This window comes from Saccostrea echinata, unplaced genomic scaffold (genome assembly GCF_033153115.1).
Source record: "Saccostrea echinata isolate AGI-Se365-2 ecotype Australia unplaced genomic scaffold, CSIRO_AGI_Sech_v1 ptg000117l, whole genome shotgun sequence".
Classification (NCBI taxonomy): domain Eukaryota; kingdom Metazoa; phylum Mollusca; class Bivalvia; order Ostreida; family Ostreidae; genus Saccostrea; species Saccostrea echinata.
This window is the reverse complement of record NW_026889866.1, coordinates 691,299-712,181: the sequence shown is the minus strand read 5'-3', so window position 1 is coordinate 712,181 and position 20,883 is coordinate 691,299. Positions and strand designations below refer to the sequence as shown.

Here is a 20,883-nt window from a genome sequence, read left to right as displayed (position 1 = left end):
TTATACATTTCACAATTGCACTGATTTTAAAAGAACGGGAAAGTTACTGACTATTGTAAAATGTTACGATTAGAAAATTTTGGAACCTTCTCTAAAGAGCTAGGTATAAAAAAAATATAAAGTGGGTACACTTTAGTCAATATAATTAAAGATGGTTCCACATATATTTTTTTAAAAAAATTGTAAATGTAGTAAAAAAAATAATCAAGTTTTCTACTGCACTGATTAGTTTTTTTTTTTTTTTTTTTTTGAACTATTGTAGAAAGGGTGATGTATCAATACTAAGTCAGAAAGTACTGACAATCCCATTTTTTACTGACAAACTTAGACAATTACTGACAATGTGCTGTCTTTACTGCAAAACTTAGACAATTACTGACCTTTTTACTGCCGGTGCTGATAAACTTAGACAATTACTGACCCGTTTTATTGTCCCTGCTGAAAAAAACTTAGACAAGTGCTGACATTTACTAATAAGTACTGTCCCTATTGTTCTCGCTCTCGGGGAGACTGCAGAGGTGTAAAATTGATTTTTTTTTTTAGATTTTAAAGAAGGTTTATTCTATTTTATAGAAAATAATTTTATATTTAAACCATGTCCGAATGACATTTTTAAAAAGCTCTTACGATCAATTTATAACGAAGAATTATTATTGTTCTCGCGCGCGGGGAAGCTGCAGTAGTATGAAATTTATGTGTGTGTTATTATACTTTTAATTTAGAGACAGTCTTATGTTAATTCATTTGAAACAAAGTTTCAGTTCCCAAAACGAAGAATTTATTATTGATATCTGTAAAATAATCATAACAAAACGATGCACAATTAATTATAGTGTATGTGTGAAATAAGTTTAAATAAATGTATTGGATAATTTCTCTATATCCCTATCCCTGTTCAATCGAAAGAAATAAATTAATAAATCAACAGGTTACATGTAGTTTTCATCAAATTATTCTTTTGTAGGCGGATGCTAAATATACCCGTTTTTAAATGTGTAGTTTGCATTATTTCCCGTTTTCATCGATCGGAAATATTTGACTTTATTTTTTTAATAACAGGACAGATACATTTTGTTAAAAAAAAATCTAAATATACTCAGACTAAAATTATTACTGATCGGTAATTTCATTTCTAAATGTTCTTGGACATCTGTACAAGACATACATACATGTACCGCTGTTTGGGATTTCCGGTTTCAATCGATCATAAATGATCATGAGTTCCCTACTGAACGAGAGAAGCATGATAATTTTCTAGCGCTTCAGAATATAAACTTTGCCTTGTAAATTTGTTCACAAAATACATTATACTTTAAAAAAAAATCGGTTTATCGCTTACAATATTAGCACATGTGCATTTTCTAAGTTACATGAAAAAACCTAATATCTGAAGTAAGTATAAATATATGAACAGCTGATGAAGAGGATTTATTGCTATTTTGCATGGGGCAGATTTCTGTGACCACTAGGTACAATGTACAATGTACAATCGTAATTATTAAGGTCTTCCGTCTTCAGCGGAAGACCTTCTTGTTATTCTTAGGTTTCTTTTTCACTTTTATTAAGGTCTTCCGTTTCCAACGGAAGACCTTCTACTGATTGTGATGATTAAGATTATTCTTTTTTTTTTCCTAGACGCCAACTTTGACGCTTCATATCTTCCTCATTTTTAAACAGATTTTGTTCAAATTTTCAGAGCTTTTAGACTTTACAAAACACTGTCAGAATACCGTAATACAATTCGGAAATTACCTTCTGTTCACGAGTTATTCCCCTTTGATTGAATTTTGCATGCCTCCGATTTCCAGACAAAGGCTCAGAAATGGTTATAATTGGAGCACAAAACCCTTTGAAATTGAAAAGAGGAAGCATTGAAGTTGTGCACATCGGTTTTTGTTTTTTGATTTTTGCATTAAAAATGGCGCTAGAGAGGGGTCAAAAGTTAGAACGCGGAAAACAGCAAAAAATTTGACATATTTTCCTTTATATCTTGAAAACTAGAAATATTTTGTTAAGACATGTAGAACAAAAGTTGTGCATAATTGCAAGGGCTTTCATATTATACTATTTAAAAGGGGCTGGCCCCTATGATTAGGGATCTTGGGCCCTTAAAAGTTTTTGCTTTATAACTCAAAAACGGTAAATATTTCGATCTGGATCTTGGGAACAAAATTGTTCTTTTACACCTTTTTGATCTAATGAAAATGTTGTTTTGTTCGAGTATACCATGGGTATTGCGTAATACGTATTAGAAAGCAGGCCAGGTAAACAGGTAACTTTTTCATTCGGCAAGGAAATCAGACCTCTTCATGTGTATAACTTAAACAGACTTGCTATCAATAATATACCCTGCGGTATTTAATGTTAATTTTCTTTTTAATAAGGTTTAAAACGTGGTTTATGGTTCACTATTAAATTATTTATTACAACTAGTCTTTCTTTTCTTCTTTTTTAAATTAGGTTAATAGTGTTCAAAAGCGGAGAATATTAAATCTATCTTTCTACATTTATTATTACAACAAACTTTGTAAGTGATTTTGTACTGTATGCATTGAATAATTCACGATCATTAGCTGTATGCATATTACGGTCTCCATGTTCAGCTCGATGTTTAGTAATGTAACCCAACGCGCGAATCCCACGCCTATGATCGAGGTCACCAGTGTACTAGCCACCTGTGGCCATAAACAAAGCTAGTATTTGTGATCGCGTATAATGTCAATTTTGTACAAAGAGCTATTAATTAATGGAAAGTTATGTTTTTAATTATATCGAATCAGTAAGATTACTTTACCGATCTTTTATAATCTTAATTCCAAACACTGGTGCATAAAAATCATTTTGAATTTTAATCGCTGTTTTTGTCTGTTCACGCAACAATACATTTAAAAAAAGTATTGCTCTATCCCGTGTTGTATTTTAATTCATCTGCAATTGTAATTGAATGGGGGCTTCGGTAAATAATTGTAATTACTACGCATGCTACGCACATATTATTTTTACCATCACTCTTGTGAATGTCCATTTATTATTTATAGAATAAAATAAACATTAACATAAATAAAAATTCCTTCAAATATACATGTACTATAATTCAAGTCTTTGTAATATAGCAAACAGTTTCATCCATCTCTGCCGCTTTGTGTCTTTAAGTGTTGTAGTCCAGTCCTCGTTTACATACACGTGGCCATAGAGAGCCGCGGGCACCTCGATGTTGAAATACATTGTTGCTCTACACCGCACAAACAACCAGCGTGTACATGCAGTGTAGTAATTGGCAAAGATTGTTTGAAAAATATAAACTCGCATGTGTTCGCTACGGAGCATTCATTTTAAAATTTTATTTACATGTAGATACCTTATAAGAACAAAATAAAGTAAATGTATAACACCTAGAACAATGTTTAGAAATTAAAATACAAATATCGTGTGCTCGGAAGGGAAGATGGCTTGAAAGGGTGTGTCTGTGAATGCTTAGATCTAGAAAAACACTTCGCAAAGTTAAGCATACTTGTGTCCAAATCCTTTAAAAGTGGGGGCAATCCCTAATCCTCGCACTTTTCCTTTTTGAATCTAAAAATATATACCATACTGAGAGTTGTATATAGAGCGGGAATGTTATTTTATTAGTCCTTAAAGGCACAACTTAAGAAATGACTTATAAATTTTTTTTAGATAAGATTGTTTCGCGATACAGCTGTGATAAATCTTAGGAACTTCTAAAGTTATAACTTAGGCATATCTTAAGATAACTTAGGAAACGTTTTTGAAGCAGGCATGTCAAGCATTCAGTCAGATCTATTACGACGTCCATATTACCATATAAGAGAATGAAATTTTGTTTTGTATATAAAGTGGTTATTACAAATATGCGTGTTACAAAAATGTATGTTGAAATCTTCAAAAGCTATCGAATTATTTGCATACGTGTACTCGTACATATGAACATTGATCAACACTGATCAAGTGTATACCGGGACCCGGGATAGTCTTATTATAGCTCTTGCTTTGTCAAATCATTACTTTCATACCCCTTGCATTTAAGAAAAACAATGTTATAAAAAAAATAATAATCTGACATATAACAAGTATACATGTAGCGTGTGCAATTTATTTGGCTAGGGGCATGTACACACGTGGTTCGAAACTGTAGGGGGCTACAAATGCGGCCATAACTAGTATATTTTTGAGGTGTTATAAAAAACAAATAATACTCACAAAAGCTTATAAAATTGCCGTTCTATCGATACCTTATATGCCATGTTTCATCCACCAACAACGCCACGACATCGATGAGAAATACGTTTCTACACGGCGGGCATTTTCTTCGAAAAGGATAGGAAGTTAATGAATTAAAATAATTAATTCTTTTAGTTAACGCATTATGTTTACCTCTTAATTTGTTGTATGCAATAAGTATAGACCTTACTAATAATGACTGTTTGGTTGTCACACCTGTGCATGTGTCGTGCGAGGTACAGCGGTATGGTAAATTACCGAGAGTCGCGATGTGCGGGGTGATTCGGAATACCCTAAATGACTGTGTTCCATTGAATTTCTACTAGTAAATCAACCTGTCAAATCTAACATGGACCCACATAATACGACTAAATTCGTTTCATGAATGAACTGGTTCTTAACAAATATATGTACAGTATACAATATCTTTTCTTTAGATCTGTTTGTTTATTATTTTCAACCACAATCTGCAGTACATGTATAGTTACACGAAATCCATGCACAACGGCGCTACACCTGTCAATCAAAATCACTCGATATTGTGAACTCAGTCTGGTGTTACGGCAGCATTTCCGAAGTGATTCAAAATATTCTATCGGCTAATTCTAATTTTTCGCGTTGAATAATAATATTTTGGAACAAAGTTGGAATTAAGGCTGGAGCTGCATGCTGTGAATTTATCACACCTGCAGTCTGCAGTCTTCCCTTCTTACATGTATATGAAGCATCTGTTGAGTAATGAATCAGAGAGCATAATATGCGGAACAAGTTTGATTGAGATTTTTACTTTTCCTTTAAGATAAAATGATTAATAACATAATTTATGCATCTAATAGATACATATAAATGTACATGTATAGCTTTTTAAAAACAAGAATCTGTAATTGAAAATGTGAAAGTGAAGAGTTTAGGTAATAGTTCTTAACCAAAATTTAATGACAGTTCATTCCTTCCTAGTCTCTATATAACTTTTAATTACGGCCGTGCCCTCTCCCCTTCAAAAGATGTCTAATACATGCTTTTAAATTCTGTTTATGTATCAAGAAATTTCCACAGGTACTTGTGGACAGGATCCCCCCCCCCCCATTCAACCCCAATGTTTGTTGGACATTTTTTTCCACAAATTATATTTATTACACTTATTCATCATGTGTACCATTGGAAAAAATCGAGTACAAGTACCTGTGGAAATTTCTATTTGCCCCCCCCTTCCCAAAAAAAAAACCTGAAATTGTTTTCTACGGGCTTGACAACAGGTACGTGTGGACAGACCCCCCCCCCCCCCCCCGATATTCAACCCCGGGGCTTGTTGGATATTTTTTCCACAAATTATATTTATTGCACTTACTCATCATGTGTACCATATGAAAAAATCGTGAAAACCCCAAAATAATCGTTCCACACAAAAAATGCCTCACTATGTATAGTTAAAACATTAATTTTTCATATTTCTTGATGAAATTAACATTAATAAAATCAACACAAAATTAATACCGTATTACATATCACTTGAATTTATCATAAAGCAGAAAATCTGTTCTGCGGGCTTCAAGGCCAGCTCAGGAACCTAAAGATGTCCTCATTTTCCAAGTCCAGTACAGAACGTAAATTAAATGAAATAAATCACACGATCACTGGGAAGAACTCAAAGAAAGAAGACTCTTGAGGAAAAGATATTTTGATTCGACTTATAGGCTGAAATAAACCGATATTCTCTTTTTGCCACTCTTTCCTGGTGCCCTGGGACTCTGAATGTAGGATCAGTATTTTTCTCACAGGTCCGTTGTACGGATTGTACGGGGGGGGGGGGGGGGCAGACCTTCTGAAAATAGTCTTTTGTTGTAGTTTTAATATGTAAATTTTGATTTAGTTGCTGCTTGCACCCTCCCCACTCTTTGTTTCTCTACGATCATACATAGGCGAATCCCAGCAAAAATGTAATGACCCCCCCCCCCCCCTCCAACACACACTTTTTTTTAAAATGTGTATTGCGATAGGACTTAAAATTGGAAAACATTTTCTGTATATCTCTACATCGAAAAATATAAAACAAATATTTTTTTTTTATATTTCCTTTTTAAAACAACATAGATAATTATGCATAGCTAATTAAATACTGAATCAAATATTTATCTTTGCAGACAATATGCTCTGGGTTATAGAACATGATGTGAAAGCGTATCGTAATGCACCTTGTAATCCGTTGGATTTTCAGATTTATATTTAAGGCCAATGCGAAAACCCAAAGACGCCGACATTTTATTATGCTACAGTAATCGAAGATCCGGGGGGCATACAGTTTTTGTCCTGTCCACCTGTCTATTTGTCTGTTAGACTGTGTTAGCCTCTTTGTCCCCAAAAACTTTAACTATGCCCATAAATTTGATTGGTTGGAACTACTGCTTTCATATTTCTTATGTGTATTCCTAGTAACAAGGACTTCCTTCAGGTACCAACATATTTGACCTCTTGACCTTGAACTTGGAGTTTGATCCTCTTTCGCAAAATTTTACCAAACTATAACCTTGGCCAAAACTTTTGAACATTTGGTGCTATGGCTTTTATACTTCACATCTGTATCCCTTGTGATAAGTCTCCTCCTTGGGTATAAATATGTTTGACCATTTGACCTTGACCTTGGAGTTTGACCAACTTTTAAACAACTTTAGCCTTGACAATAACTTTTGAATGACTAGTACTAGGGCTTTTATATTACATAGGTAATTTTCTTGTGACAAGGCCTGTCATTGTATACCTTTAATTTTGACCATTTTACCTTGACCTTTGATTATGTCCTACTTTTGAAAAACTTTAACCTTGGTTTTAACTTTTGAACAGTTGGTGCTAAGGCTTTTTTAATACCACATGTGTATTCCTTGTAACAATTAAGACCTTCCCTCAAGTACAAACAATTATGTTCCCTTGACCTTGGAGTTTTACCTTTTAAAGAAATTAACCTTGGCCATAACTTTTAAACTGTTGCTGCTGTGGCTTTCATACTAGTATATATTTCACAGTATATTCTTTGTTCAAGACCTTTATTTGGGTAATAACATTTTTTTTTATCTTTTGATCTTGACCATGGAGTTTGACTTGCATTTGAGAAACTTTTAACTTTTGCCATAAGATGCCATATGGGGGCATCAGTGTTTCAAAAATCACACGTTGTTCAGTATCCAAATTGGGCATAAAACATTTACAATGATCCTTTAAAGCAGTGAGTTGAACCTAATAAATTACGACTATAGAAATTATGATAATTTATTTCGATGTATGGTCTAAAAAAACGTTTATTATACCTCTGTGAAAACTAGCTTACAAGTGAAAAATCACTAGTAAAATAGAATTTGATTGGCCGAGAAAGTCACGTGTCCATCATGTTTGCCCTGCAACAAAACGTCGTGTTTCACGATTGTGACGTCACAATTAAACGACTGAGGAGTTAGATTGTTTATAGCGACGCTGCTAACTTCGTACGCGCGGTAACAACAACTAAAAATTCACCCCAAAAAATCACCTTAATTAATGGAATTGCATACAGATAGTATATTAAACGTTCTTTGTTAAAATGTTTGCACTTTTCAAAATTCGTTTATGGAAATACAGCTAACATACGTCATAAGACGTCACAGTCTAGACGTTCCAAATGTCTCGTGCTGTTTGAAGAGGCGGATCTTAAAATTAAGTGAACAATGCACTCGCCCAACGGTCGCACCGTCAGCATATCATCGTTGATTGATTGTGTCGATTTAAATGTGTAAAAATGTAATGGTGTTTGAATGTTACTGGTGTGATCACACAAACTTGTCACGTAGGAATTTTTTTTTAATGAAACGAGGCTATTGGTGTACCTGTTACTTACATCTCTTTCATATCGTTCTCATCAAATGCATGTTTGCTTTATTCATTGGATCTCCTTTGTAATTCCTGCATTTTGGTTAATTCGGTATTATAAACAATTTATTGCATAATAGTGAGGGAGACATAAAGATTTCTTCGCAAATGAAAAATCATATTTCTCTCGGGCTTTGCCTTCGGGGAGTATGATTTTTCATGGGCGAAGAAATCTTCATGTTGCCCTCGGGGAATATGATTTTTTATGGGCGAAGAAATCTTCATGTCTCCCTCACTATCATGCAATAAATGCAAACTGTGAACTTGTCTACTGCGAAACACACAAAAGGGTATCGCTGATATCATACAGAGTGTATCATTGCCTTGATCAGGCCCATAGGAAGCAAATTCAGGGTTTTTTTTTTTTTTTTGGGGGGGGGGGCACAGCCATACATTTTCAGTTGACAGTTGAGGGGGCACTACTACCATAAATTTCCTGACAAGCAAAAAAAAAAAGGTCACCAACTACCAAAAATTCCTTGACAAGCAAAAAAAAAGAAGGTTATCAGACGTTTCTATTGAGGTGGCACAAGCTATAGTATCTATGTCTACTATAGTAATCTATATATCGGCAAAATTATTGGGGGGCACGCCCCCCCCCCCTCCCTCGGTTCCTACGGCCATGTTGATTAAATTTAGGGTCACTAAGGAAAGAATGTTTTGACTGGATGAATGGTCTGAAAGAACATGTGTTAACTTGTCGAGTCGGTAACACATAGATGGGGTTTGCTTATAACCAGAGTGTGTCATGGTTTGATGCAAGGTCATTTGAACAAGTTCAAGGTCATCAACGGAGAAACAACATTCCTTAACTGTCTTTCTACTGGTGAGACATTGCAAGTTGATACCCCTTACAAGATTGCTTATAACCTTAGAATGTGGCATGACCTTGACTCAAGGTCACTTCTTCCTGTTCGCAGCTCCAACGGAAGACCTACTCGTTGCTTTGCAACGAGCTCTGCTCTAGTTATTATTGTTTTTGTTTTTTTTACCGATCACGCAATTTCTCGAAAACGGCTCAATGGATTTCCGTGAAACTTCCAGGACTTATATATCATCACTTGAACCTTATGCGTTTTTTTTTTCTGTTTTGATGACGTCACTTCCGGTCCAGAGATATTGCCGATTTAATGGTTTTCGAAGGGTCGGTTTGTCCCCAGATTTTCTCATATACGGCTTTAGTTAGAAACATGAAACTTTCAGGTATGGTAGACCTATGTCAGTAGATATGCATAACGCATTTCATTTTTACCGGAAATGCCGAACGTCGGCGCTCCCTATGGCCCGAAAAATGTCCTATCTGGAATTTTAAATTTTTTAACACTTTTTCTATGCTATCCTTTTACCTGTAAATATTTTGTTAAAACATATGGAACAAAAGTTGTGTAGAATGTTACGATCTTTCAAAGGATACCAACAATAAGGGCCTGGCCCCTAACATTAAGGAGCTAGAGGGGCCAAAAGTGTTTTCCTGATATCTCAAAAAGTATCGAGAATTTGTATAGCTTTATTGAAGAAAAGTTGTTCAAAATGACAAGTAGCAGCTAAGGTGACCATTAAAAGTCGTCAAAATGACGTCACTTCCGGTCACTCTGAGAGTAATGGTAAATGGCTCATTTTTGCACATATGACCGTAGAAGTCTCTCGATCTCAATCTCATCTCCTTGAGATTTAGACGGAAGACTTATTTGTTGCTTTGCAAAAAGCTCGTCTAGTTATAAGTATCATTCTATTTATTTGTTCATTTGTTTCAGTTTTGATTAATAGTTTATCACTTTCTTTTTATAAGATTAACATTTTTAATATTCACTGTAAGCCCCCATCATCTCCCGTGCCGAGTTGCCGTAGGTCTCTCACTCTCTCTCTCTCTCTCAAAAAAAATATTGACTAAGGCAAAGGTGAATGTCGATAGTTTTAAATAAATATGGTATAATTCCGACCGAAAATATTTTTATTGTTATGATCTAATTTTTGCATGTTAACACATGCTTAACTATTTTCGAATATCTATTCATAAATTGTTTATAAAAACTTTAGAAAATATCCTGGAATTATTTGTTTTTTTTTTTTATTTGATCAACAAACTTTATATGCATGCAAGCGACACAGAATTCATTATTATTCTCCCACTTTACAGTCCCTTAAATTTATTTAAACCATATTTTTGCAGCACTTTAGTAGCGGTTTCTTCTTTTATTTATTTTTGTTTGTTAGAAATCGCAACTAAATCTGAAAAGTTTGTGTCTTCCCCGAATCGGATTTTCACATTTTTTTATTTTCATTAAATCATCTATTTATTTAATCTTAAATAAATCTAGGATATTTTTTAAAAATAACTTATTATTCTAAAGGGAGATTGGGAGATTGAAGATTGCGTATTTCAAATATGCATGACTGTGTTGAATTGCTCAAAATTGTGCTGAAGAGCAGACAGGTCTACCGGTCGCCGTATTGTTGCGTAACTGACTTCCTGTGAAATCCAGCGAATGCCCCTCTGTTTAATGCAGCAGTGACACCTATTGTCTTATTTTCTCGCTACCGTACACACTCGGATCGCCTGCGGTTTCTTCTACACACAGTAGCTTTAAAGAGTTTCCGATTGTGTGTTCAATAATTCTGTAATTCTGCTGGTTATCAGCTAACAAACTTGAATCATTTTGGACGAATAAAATCACACTACTACAGTAACTGTAAAACACACTGGTTTATATATACTGAACAAGAGTTCCTGACTACGCTACAAAAGATCGATTATTATTTTTTTTTTTTTAATATGAAATGGCGTTGAACTTGATAAAACCTTTGCTGATAATTCTTAAAATAAAACTACGAAAAAAAAATAAAAGTTAAAATAAAATAGTGGATTTTTGATGCAAAGATCTAGAGTCGGTACACTGTACCAAAGATTATACTAAAGTTAGTATATAGGTCCCTGATAGAGTTTTTAAAAAAACACATACAGATATAGGGTATGAAGATCGTCTGTTATACATGTGAATACGATTTGTTTTGAACATTTTATCATTTAATATATGGTATCTAATTAGAGTCATAATTTTTTTATGTCTGCATGTACTAATGCATCATCTTGTGTGAACTAACGAAATTTGCACACGACATCAAAACCTTACAATTCAATCAAGCGAGAAACTATCAAAATAATGCTATCGATTTTATTGACAATTCAATCGCTCGCACAAATTATGATTACATGTTACTGGCTCAACATTTTCACAGACTTTGTTAATTTTCACCCAAAACAACCTTGAAAAACATATAATCGGAATACTCCCATTGTCCATAATAATTATTTTATTAATACGAACCCAACAACGTTTATGTCAATTTACTCGCATTTTGTGTTATCAAAAGCAAATCTACCACCTATACAATATCATGGAGACATTAACAGATACGACAGTATTGGTTAATTAACTTATATGTGTGCCATATCTAAGAAAAGTTATAACAATGCATCTTTATTTAAGATCGCAAGTGTCGTACCCCCCCCCCCCATCTCTTTAAAATTGATAAGAAAATGGATTTTTAATTTCTTCCAACATTCTATATGATAAGAAAATGGATATGAATTTCTATCAACATCTTATTTCAAGATGCCGCATCAACAAATATAAAATGAACACTTCAAGGAGTATTTTACTTAACTTGAAAAGCATGGATCGCTTAAGTCAGTCAATAAACATGCTATCGATATTTTGAGTCAAACCACTGGATTTTTTAAATCATTTAATTTATTTATTAATTTTATTTATTTATTTATATTACTTTATCACTGAATACGAAATGAGTTGCCGCGCAATACAAATCATTACAATAACATACTTGTACATGTAAAACTCAGGTGGGGATCCAGAAATTCCAGACGTGGAAATCAACTTAAAGATGTATTCTATTCAAATAATAAAATGGGCATTAACTAAATCAATGAATATCAAGGATCAATGAATATTAATATAGGCTCGTAGCAAAAAAGTAAATTGTTTAAACTTTAAAAAATAAGTTTTATTTCTGAGGGAGGGGGGGGGGGTAACCTATTTTTTGAAAAATATATTTTATTTTTTTTCTTTCAGATGCCTGAATTAATGTATATTTGACTGTACAACCCACAAATTGGGGGGGGGGGGGCGGGGGGGGGCAGCATCAACACAAAAATATACATATGGAAATAACAAGAAAAGAGTACTCTCAGAAAAGGCGGTACCCCGGTCCCAATGCATACTACGGGTCTTAAATATTATAATTATTCAAAATTAAATGCATGTACACCTCTAATAAGACAGTTTGATTTTTTTTTATACATTACTCAACAAAAAGAGATGGTACGTGTAAATTTAGGGAACATAAATCAATAGATCCCTGTGAAACGCCGTATTGCGCTAATGAACAGCATAAAAATAATTGTTTTATAAATTTCTTATCTGCTGAAAGGCTTTGAAATTTTTATAGGTTTCCTTATAAAATATTTTTACATAAATAATTCTGCCATAAATTGATCATACAATCTTTTTTAAAAATATCGGGCATGGTTATAATAATTATTTTAAAAATTATTATTTATTTATAAAAATTATTTCAAAAACAATCAAATAAACCTCTTTGAATAAAAAAAAAAATCAATTTTACACCTCTGCAGTCTCTCCAAGAGCGAGAACAATAGGGATAGTACTTATCAGAAAATGTCAGCACTTGTCTAAGTTTTTCAGCAGGGACAGTAAAACGGGTCAGTAATTGTCTAAGTTTATCAGCACCGACTAAGATTGTCAGCACTTGTCTAAGTTGATCAGCACCGGCAGTAAAAAGGTAGTAATGGTCTAAGTTTTGCAGCAAAGACAGCACATTGTCAGCTATTGTCTAAGTTTGTCGGTAAAAAAATTGGAATGTCAGTACATTTCTGACTTAGTAGTGATACGACCCTCGGTAAATTGACAAAAAATGAAACATCTAATTTTTACTCCAATATTACATGCATTTAATCACAGTTACGTGTTCCCTAATGTAATACTTCTTTAAACAGAAATAGAAACATAATTTGGAAGATATCTCCATTTTGAGTAGGGGTTCCATGTTTACATCCATTTTCCATGGAATTTTGCGCCCCGCCACACTCTTTGAAGCCCTTAAAATATACGAGCGCAAGTATGTACATTTTTTCACGTTTAGATGGTCGCTGTATTTTATTGAAATCTACCTATATGTAAAAGATGAAAATTGTACCTAATTGCGCTAAAATGTTGTGTTTGAGACATTGTAAAATCTAGCTGGCCTTCCCCATTATAAACATATCGACGACACTATTTTTCTGACGTATGAATAAATTCATATGATAATCGAGGCACCGGCGTGACTTTCTAACCGACCAATAAGCTAAATGAGTTGTATTAGAGAAAAACCAACGAACGTAACTTGCCCTAACTTCCCGTATCTCGATAGTTTTCCCGGGACCAGTTATTGCACTTAGTTTAAATTTAATAAATCGGAAAAATTAAGTGTATGTATATAATAGAACGGACATTATTTTAAACACTTTGTAAATGATAATTTCTCCTGTCTAATTATCTGTAATCACTTACAATGTAATTAAACGAGGACAAATAGAAGAAAATACGCCAAAATACCTATGACGGGTTAGGAAACACATTTGTCATGCGTCAGTGGTTATACGTATACATGTATATACAAGTGTGCGCTGTGTTCCTTTTGAGAAAGTTACGTTTTATAGCATGGATGAAATTTAAACGCATACCCTGTATAAATCTAATATGCAAAGGCAACAAGTTAGTATAGTGTCTTGTATTTAAAAGTGTACATTTATGTGTTTGTAAGAGAGAGGGAGAGAGAGAGAGAGAGCACAATGGATAATAATTGTTGTAATGAATTATACAATGTAGCATTGTTTCCTAACGTTTCAGAAATCAACCATTAAAAATCAGAAAATAGTTGGCACTTCTCCGGAAAACGTAATATTTTTAAAGTGGTCGCGCGTAGATGTTTGTGTACTTGGGGAGAGAGAGGGGGTCGAAGTTCAAGTAAACAAATCAAATGTCCATTTTCATTACATTTAAGTAAATACATGTAATACTACGATCCATATACTACAATCCGTATAAAAGAGGAATGGAGCAATGCATGCATTTGCAATATTTTTTTTTTCCATATCGTATCTAGTAAAAGAAAAAGTAACTCCATAAAGAAAGAAGGGTAGGTTTTTCTTTACGTAAAATATCACTTCAAAGAAATAAACGAGCATTATTATGATAGACAACATCTTCATGGATGATGTATCATGTTGCAATCTTCACTTAGTATATCTTTCGGCTGCCTTTCATGATATATGTTATATATGTATAGATATATGGATTATAAAAGCTGCAAATTATGCATTTGGGTAGGGTCACAGACGTAGCATCTTTTTTTTTTTTTAAAGGAGGGGGGTGGGGAACCAGAGAAAAAAAAAATCAACTTACCTGAAAAAACTTGACAAGCAAATAAAAAAAACCTTCTTTCGGTACCAATATTTTTCCATTCATTACTACATTAGCCTTATTTGACTGTACTGCAACAAAGGGAGGGGGGGGGGGGGGCAAGCCTTTCAATGAACATTTCCAACAGTAAAGAGTAATGTGTTGAAACGGTGCGGGCAGACCCCTCTGATGCTACATGTCTGTGGGCGGTGTATATCTCTTAAATTTTCTTTGTACTCAAGCTATGTACCATTATGTCATTGTTTGTTAAGCATGCATTATTCGTCAGAATATAAAATTACAAGATACACTGTATACGTGAAGGGTAACTTTGACCCCGCACTCAGAATAATTTCGACCTAAGCTCTAATGTACAGAGAAAAAAAAAACTATAGTCGAAATTATAACTTGCGTCATCTTTAAGAAAAAAATCATAGGTTGATTTAAGTATACGGACAAAAAGATACTATAGTTCTCAAAATGTGAATAATTTGGAACAAAATTTTCTTCATATATAATCATATAAAGATTGGGTCCGGGTCGGTAGATATGTAATAAATTTGTTTCCAGAAAATTTCAACATTCTTTTTGATGGAGAAAGAAAATTCAGGAGAAAAATTTATCGGACAAACGGGAAAATTGAAAAAAGTAAAATTTTGCAAGACACTTGCAAATTTAATTCAATTCTTGAAAGTATTAGGTTTCAGAAAATTACAGGTTTCAGAACCTAAAAAAATCTACTTTGGTCGAAAAAAATATAAGTAAAAATAATTTTAGTTTGCCCCAACAAGAAAGAGAAAACTTAAAAGAAACACATGATATTGACTCACTATTTTAACTTTAAATGTGCATCTGGTGCATCAAAATTGGCACCGTATATGATTTACTTGTACAAAGTTTAGCTAGTAGCATGAACAAAAAGGCCATTGTTTTATGTTTATTTTTAAACTCTCCCTCGCCCTCTATTTTGTAAGACAGAATCTTTGACTTCATGCTTCAAAATGAGACATTTTTCATTTATTTTTTTTACATGTGTATTTCCCTTTTCGGAACCCCTTTGCTCGTTTAAATAGTAGTTTTGAGGTATCCTGCGGGGATTTCATCTTTTGAAATCGCAATAACATTGAAGAATTCAATGAATATATGCAAATGTGAATACAATGAACGATCCCCTTTTTTGGTTACGTTCGTTCGTAAGATGTCGGTATTTCTCTATTAAGAGTGAGTACCACAAAAATGCTAGGGAAATTTTATGCTTGATTTCCGATGCATTTGAGCTACAGATTAGACACGAATCTACAATTGTCCAGCTCACAATTACAAACAATTGTTTTATAAATATACATTGTTTAATTTCATAGTTTTGTAAAGCGTTTGGTGGGTAATTTTCTACACGTATTCCCGAGTATCAGTGAATACAAGCTTCATGTTCATTTCGTGACCCAAAAACGGTAAACGCTGAGGTTCCATGCGTATTATCATGTATAAAAAAAAAAAACCCTCTGCTTACCATTAAAAATTTGAAATGTAGTAGATACAATGTGTTTGTTGACCGATAAACCACCTCTGATAAAATGTAATCATGTAGTTAACCAGCATGTTTTGTCGTTCAGTCATTGAATTGGACAATTATTCTTGGTAATCGATTATGTGCGAACAATATATATATATATATATATATATATATATATATATATATATATATATATATATATATATATATATATATATATATATATATATATATATATATATATATATATATATATAGCCATGTAAGGTAAATTCCTCGGACATGCATATCCCTCTATTGTACTAACACCCGCCAACGTTCTTATCATAATAGGACGTATTGTCACAAATCTCCTCATAATAATAATGTGTCGGAACTATTGAAACTATTTAAAAAGCGTCGTATTTATTCACACTGTTTGAAAACTATCAAAATCGTTGTAGATGAAATATAATTCGTCGTAGAAAAAGGGGCTGCAGAAAGTAAGTTTGGAACATCATCCTTTGTATGGTATTAAAGCAAAGCAACTAAGGACATTCTAAATTCGCAACAAAGTAGACTTTCATAATGAACATTTTTTTTAAATTGCAGGAATGGTCAACATCAAATCTGCAACATAAGGTAATTGCAAAAAAAAAAAAGTATGCATTTACGCTCTTTTCATGGATAAGGTCCTCACGAGTTACATGTATTGGATCTACATATGAAAAGAAAGACACACGCTTCTTTACCTACATTCGCAAATGAGTTAAATGAGCATGCCTTACTATACAGTTGAACTAATTGATGAACAGATGAGGGCTATGCCTAGAGAATGTTACAGTTTACATGCACTTTCTTTTACACCTTTAGTACCCACGGCATATTGTTATCAGCACTCATTATGACGTCATTTGTCTTTACATGTTTTAAATATATCAACAAAACAGCTTTGGCCTAAGGGCACACCTATATAATTTTACAGAAACAAGGTAGACTCTATAATAAGAAGCACAATAATCCAAGGATTTTGTGTTTCTGCTGCACAAATGTCGTCAGTTCAATAGTATAGCAACTATTATTAAAGTTTTGAGTTAAAAAGGGGTTAAATGTACAGTCCGATGTAAGTTTTCCTTTTTTCAAAATCTGATCAAATTCGAAAGTGCATATGATATGTGCAGCAATTTTATAACTCTTTAGAAATGTCTTCTGAGCATTATATATTTTATTTATTTTAAGTTAAAAAGGATATGTCCTTGAGCCTGAAGTGTTCTTTGGTGTGCTTTATTACCTTGAGCTATAGATAAAAATTACGTCATAATATGACGTGTCCTGGCTTTAATATGCCGTAGGTACTAAATATATTTTTTAGAAATTTGATTCAAACTTTTTGTGTTTTATAAAGATATCTCATGGTTTTCATCAGCTCATTTGCATAGAAACGCCTATATCTAGCCTTACATATGTAACTTACATTCATAATACTAAATACATAGTCGGGGCATGTTTGCCTATGTTATATATTTACATTGTAATGTCAAAAATATCAATAGGATAAACATGCGCCCATGGTATAAATCTTCAGTAATTTCATGGACATATTGTTAACATCGTTGTGAAACCTTTGTCAATAGTGAGGAAGGTAGGAAAAGAGCGGTTACGTATCTTATTACACGCCATTGTTATCTGTGCCATTCTTGTTTTAAACTTATCTTTTAATGTTAAAGTAAGGGTCTAGTCGTGTGACGTCATATCCGGATCGGACTCCGGTATAGGTTTTTAACACTATTATTTATCAGTAACATCCCGCAATAATGGCGGTGCGAAATAAGAAGGGAAAATTCGTTAAATCCTCTCGTGTAAAACAAAATGAAGTCCTGAGGCGAGAGTGCATAAAATATTGGAACCGTAGTGATGATGATACTTCCAAAGGAGATATTGAAACACCTGTAATCACTCCAATTGCCAGCGAAGACCATGTGTATCACTGTGTTGACCCCCTTGCTCGCGATATTGATGTTGCTAAAGAGGAAATTGCTGGGCCTACAGGTAAAAATGATTGGAGAGAAGGTAGACGAATCATCGAACTTGGTACCCTTGCAACTAATTTAAATGAGTGCAAGAGATGTGGACAGCCTTTGCATTTGTCCGATTGTGTTGGAGAGACGAGATTCGGACTCGCTCAAATTCTCCAAGTGCAGTGTAGATACAAGGAGTGTAGGCTGCTTAATGATGTCCCAACAGGCAAAAAACATCTAACAGAAAAGGGTGGAAAGGCATGGGATATTAATACGAAGGTAGCAGTAGGTAAGTGAAATATAATATAGTGTCTATATAAACATGATACACTTGCGTACATTGGTATTTATAAATATGCTAGTTATAACATCTGCATTTCAGTATACTGTGGATTGATCTTTGGTCAATGATTATTATTTTAGGAATGATCAATGGTGGCTTCGGAGAGTCGCATTTAAACGCCTTCTTAGCAGCACTAAACATTCCAGGAATTTCGAAGGGAGGTCTAAAGGAAAGGGAGAGGGAAGTTGGCAGTACACTGAGTAAAATGGCAGAAGAAAGTTGTCGAACCAGTCTATTAGAGGAAGTTGAAAAGTAAATTTATTGGTATTTGTCAAAATAATTTGAATCATTGAAAAAAAGTAGAAATTTCATGCATGATAATTATTGGATCTTTCTTCAGGAGTGATGGTAATCTTACAGTCAGCTTCGATGGTGCCTGGCAGAAAAGGGGAACTGGGCATGCCTATAATAGCCTTACAGGTATTTTTTCCTAATTAGTATTTGATTTGGGTAGTTTAACTTTTCACTAAATTACTAAAATATAATCATACAAAGTATTCACTGCTATTGGAAAATTCTCTTTCATGTTTGGAGGACATGCAAGTTTGATTGGGGAAAAAACCAAGAAATGTGTTGGTTATGCTGTAAAATCAAAAAAATGCAGAATATGTGACTTGGCGAAACAGAAGGATGTTCCTGTCGGAACTGGTCAGGGTCTGCAAAATCTATGGAACCTGCAATGTCATGCGAGATGGTTCAAAGCATAAAAGATCAAGGTGAAAAGGTGTGAATTATATAGACATGTTCTGTATTATATATATATATATATATATATATATATATATATATATATATATATATATAAAATGCTTTACTGAATATAAATGTGTCTGAAGATTTTAAATGAAAGTGCTAATGCTTTATTATGTTAATTTGCTTATTATAAAATGTTATTAGGTCACCACGTTAGTTATATATGGACAATGATTCTACAACTATAGCCAGATTGAGGGCAACTGTTGATCCAGATATAATGAAAAAGGCGGACAGCAATCACATGAAAAAAGGGTTTACTGGAAGTCTTGTGGTAGTCAGCAATACCCATAAAGTATTGAAAAATGTTAAAGTTAGAACACAAATTGAGAGATGCTTCATGTATTGTGTTCGTCAGGCATCTGAAGACCCAGAAAAGTTGGCCAATGATATGGGGAAAATTGTTCCTCATTTATATGGTAAGAATACTACTTGCGAAAAGAATGTTCATGTATTTGTGTGTAAGAGACTGGCAAGAAAAATTATATTATTTTCTAATTATTTTTAGAAATGAGTGAGTTCATGATAAGGTACAAATGATGTATTTGTACAAGTATATTTAATCTTTACAGGGGATCATTCCATGTGTGGCACATGGTGCAGAAGTGAAAATACTGGATATAAACCAAAGAACCTGCCATATGGAAAACCTTTAACAAGTGAGCCTCTGAGATCAGCTCTAGAAAAACTGTTTGAGAAGTATGCAGACAGGGCAAATGAGATTGTGTCGATGGGATCCACTCAAGTGAAAGAAAATTTTAACCACATGGTTTCAAGCAAAGCACCTAAAAGATTGTAAGATTTTTTTTTATTTTCAAATTTATGAACCGAGAAAAAATGCACACAAATAAATGTATGTAACTTTTGTTAATTGGAATATGTCACCTAAACTATTGATAGGTTCTATGGAGGTTCAGACAGTCTGCATAGGAGAGTATCTGCAACTGTCTGTCAGAAAAATGAGGGGTATAATTATATAACAGAGGTATAGAATGAAAAAAGTGTTCTTTTGATGTTCACACATGGCATGAATAGAATTTATAGATGTTGTTAATGTTGATGCAGAAACAACATTAATTTTGAATTCAATGTTTCTGCAACTAGTTTAATTTTAACATCAGAATGTCATAGACTGATAGAGTATTTGAACATGTTTGACTGTGCATGTATTAGTTTTTGTTCTTATCTTTTCTACATTTTTTAGATTTACTTCACACAGTTTCATTTTCAATTGATGTTTTATTTAATGTATATGCAGGTTTTTAGAGAATTATATCTATAAGATGTTTGATATCATTGTTAATAATACATTCAAATGCAAACACAATTGATTTCTTATTCCATGACATATGTAATCACTTTACTTGAAAAACATTTATTACGTGTTTTCATATTGAAAAGAATTTGTTGATTTTTTTTTTCAAATTCATATTTGTTATTTTCCCCCAGGTGAATAAAAGATTGACAATGTCTCCTGGAAGATACACCCTCAAGCATTCCAGAATCCTGCAAAGTAGACTGAAGCGGAAGCGATTACAACAAGCAAAGCGGAGCACAAAACGGAGGCGTTTAGAGCCCAAGTCAGAACGGTTTGCAAAAGATGCATCACAAATTGTTCTTGAAGGTAAGTCAGATAAATACAACTAATCTGGAACTAAATTT

At 33.5% G+C, this 20,883-nt stretch overlaps 1 pseudogene; it reads left to right on the top strand.

Moving 5' to 3' along the window:
- The first annotated feature begins 17,861 nt into the window (after positions 1-17,861).
- LOC133177294 (uncharacterized) lies at positions 17,862-20,871 on the top strand (annotated as a pseudogene).
- Positions 20,872-20,883: the final 12 nt, after the last annotated feature.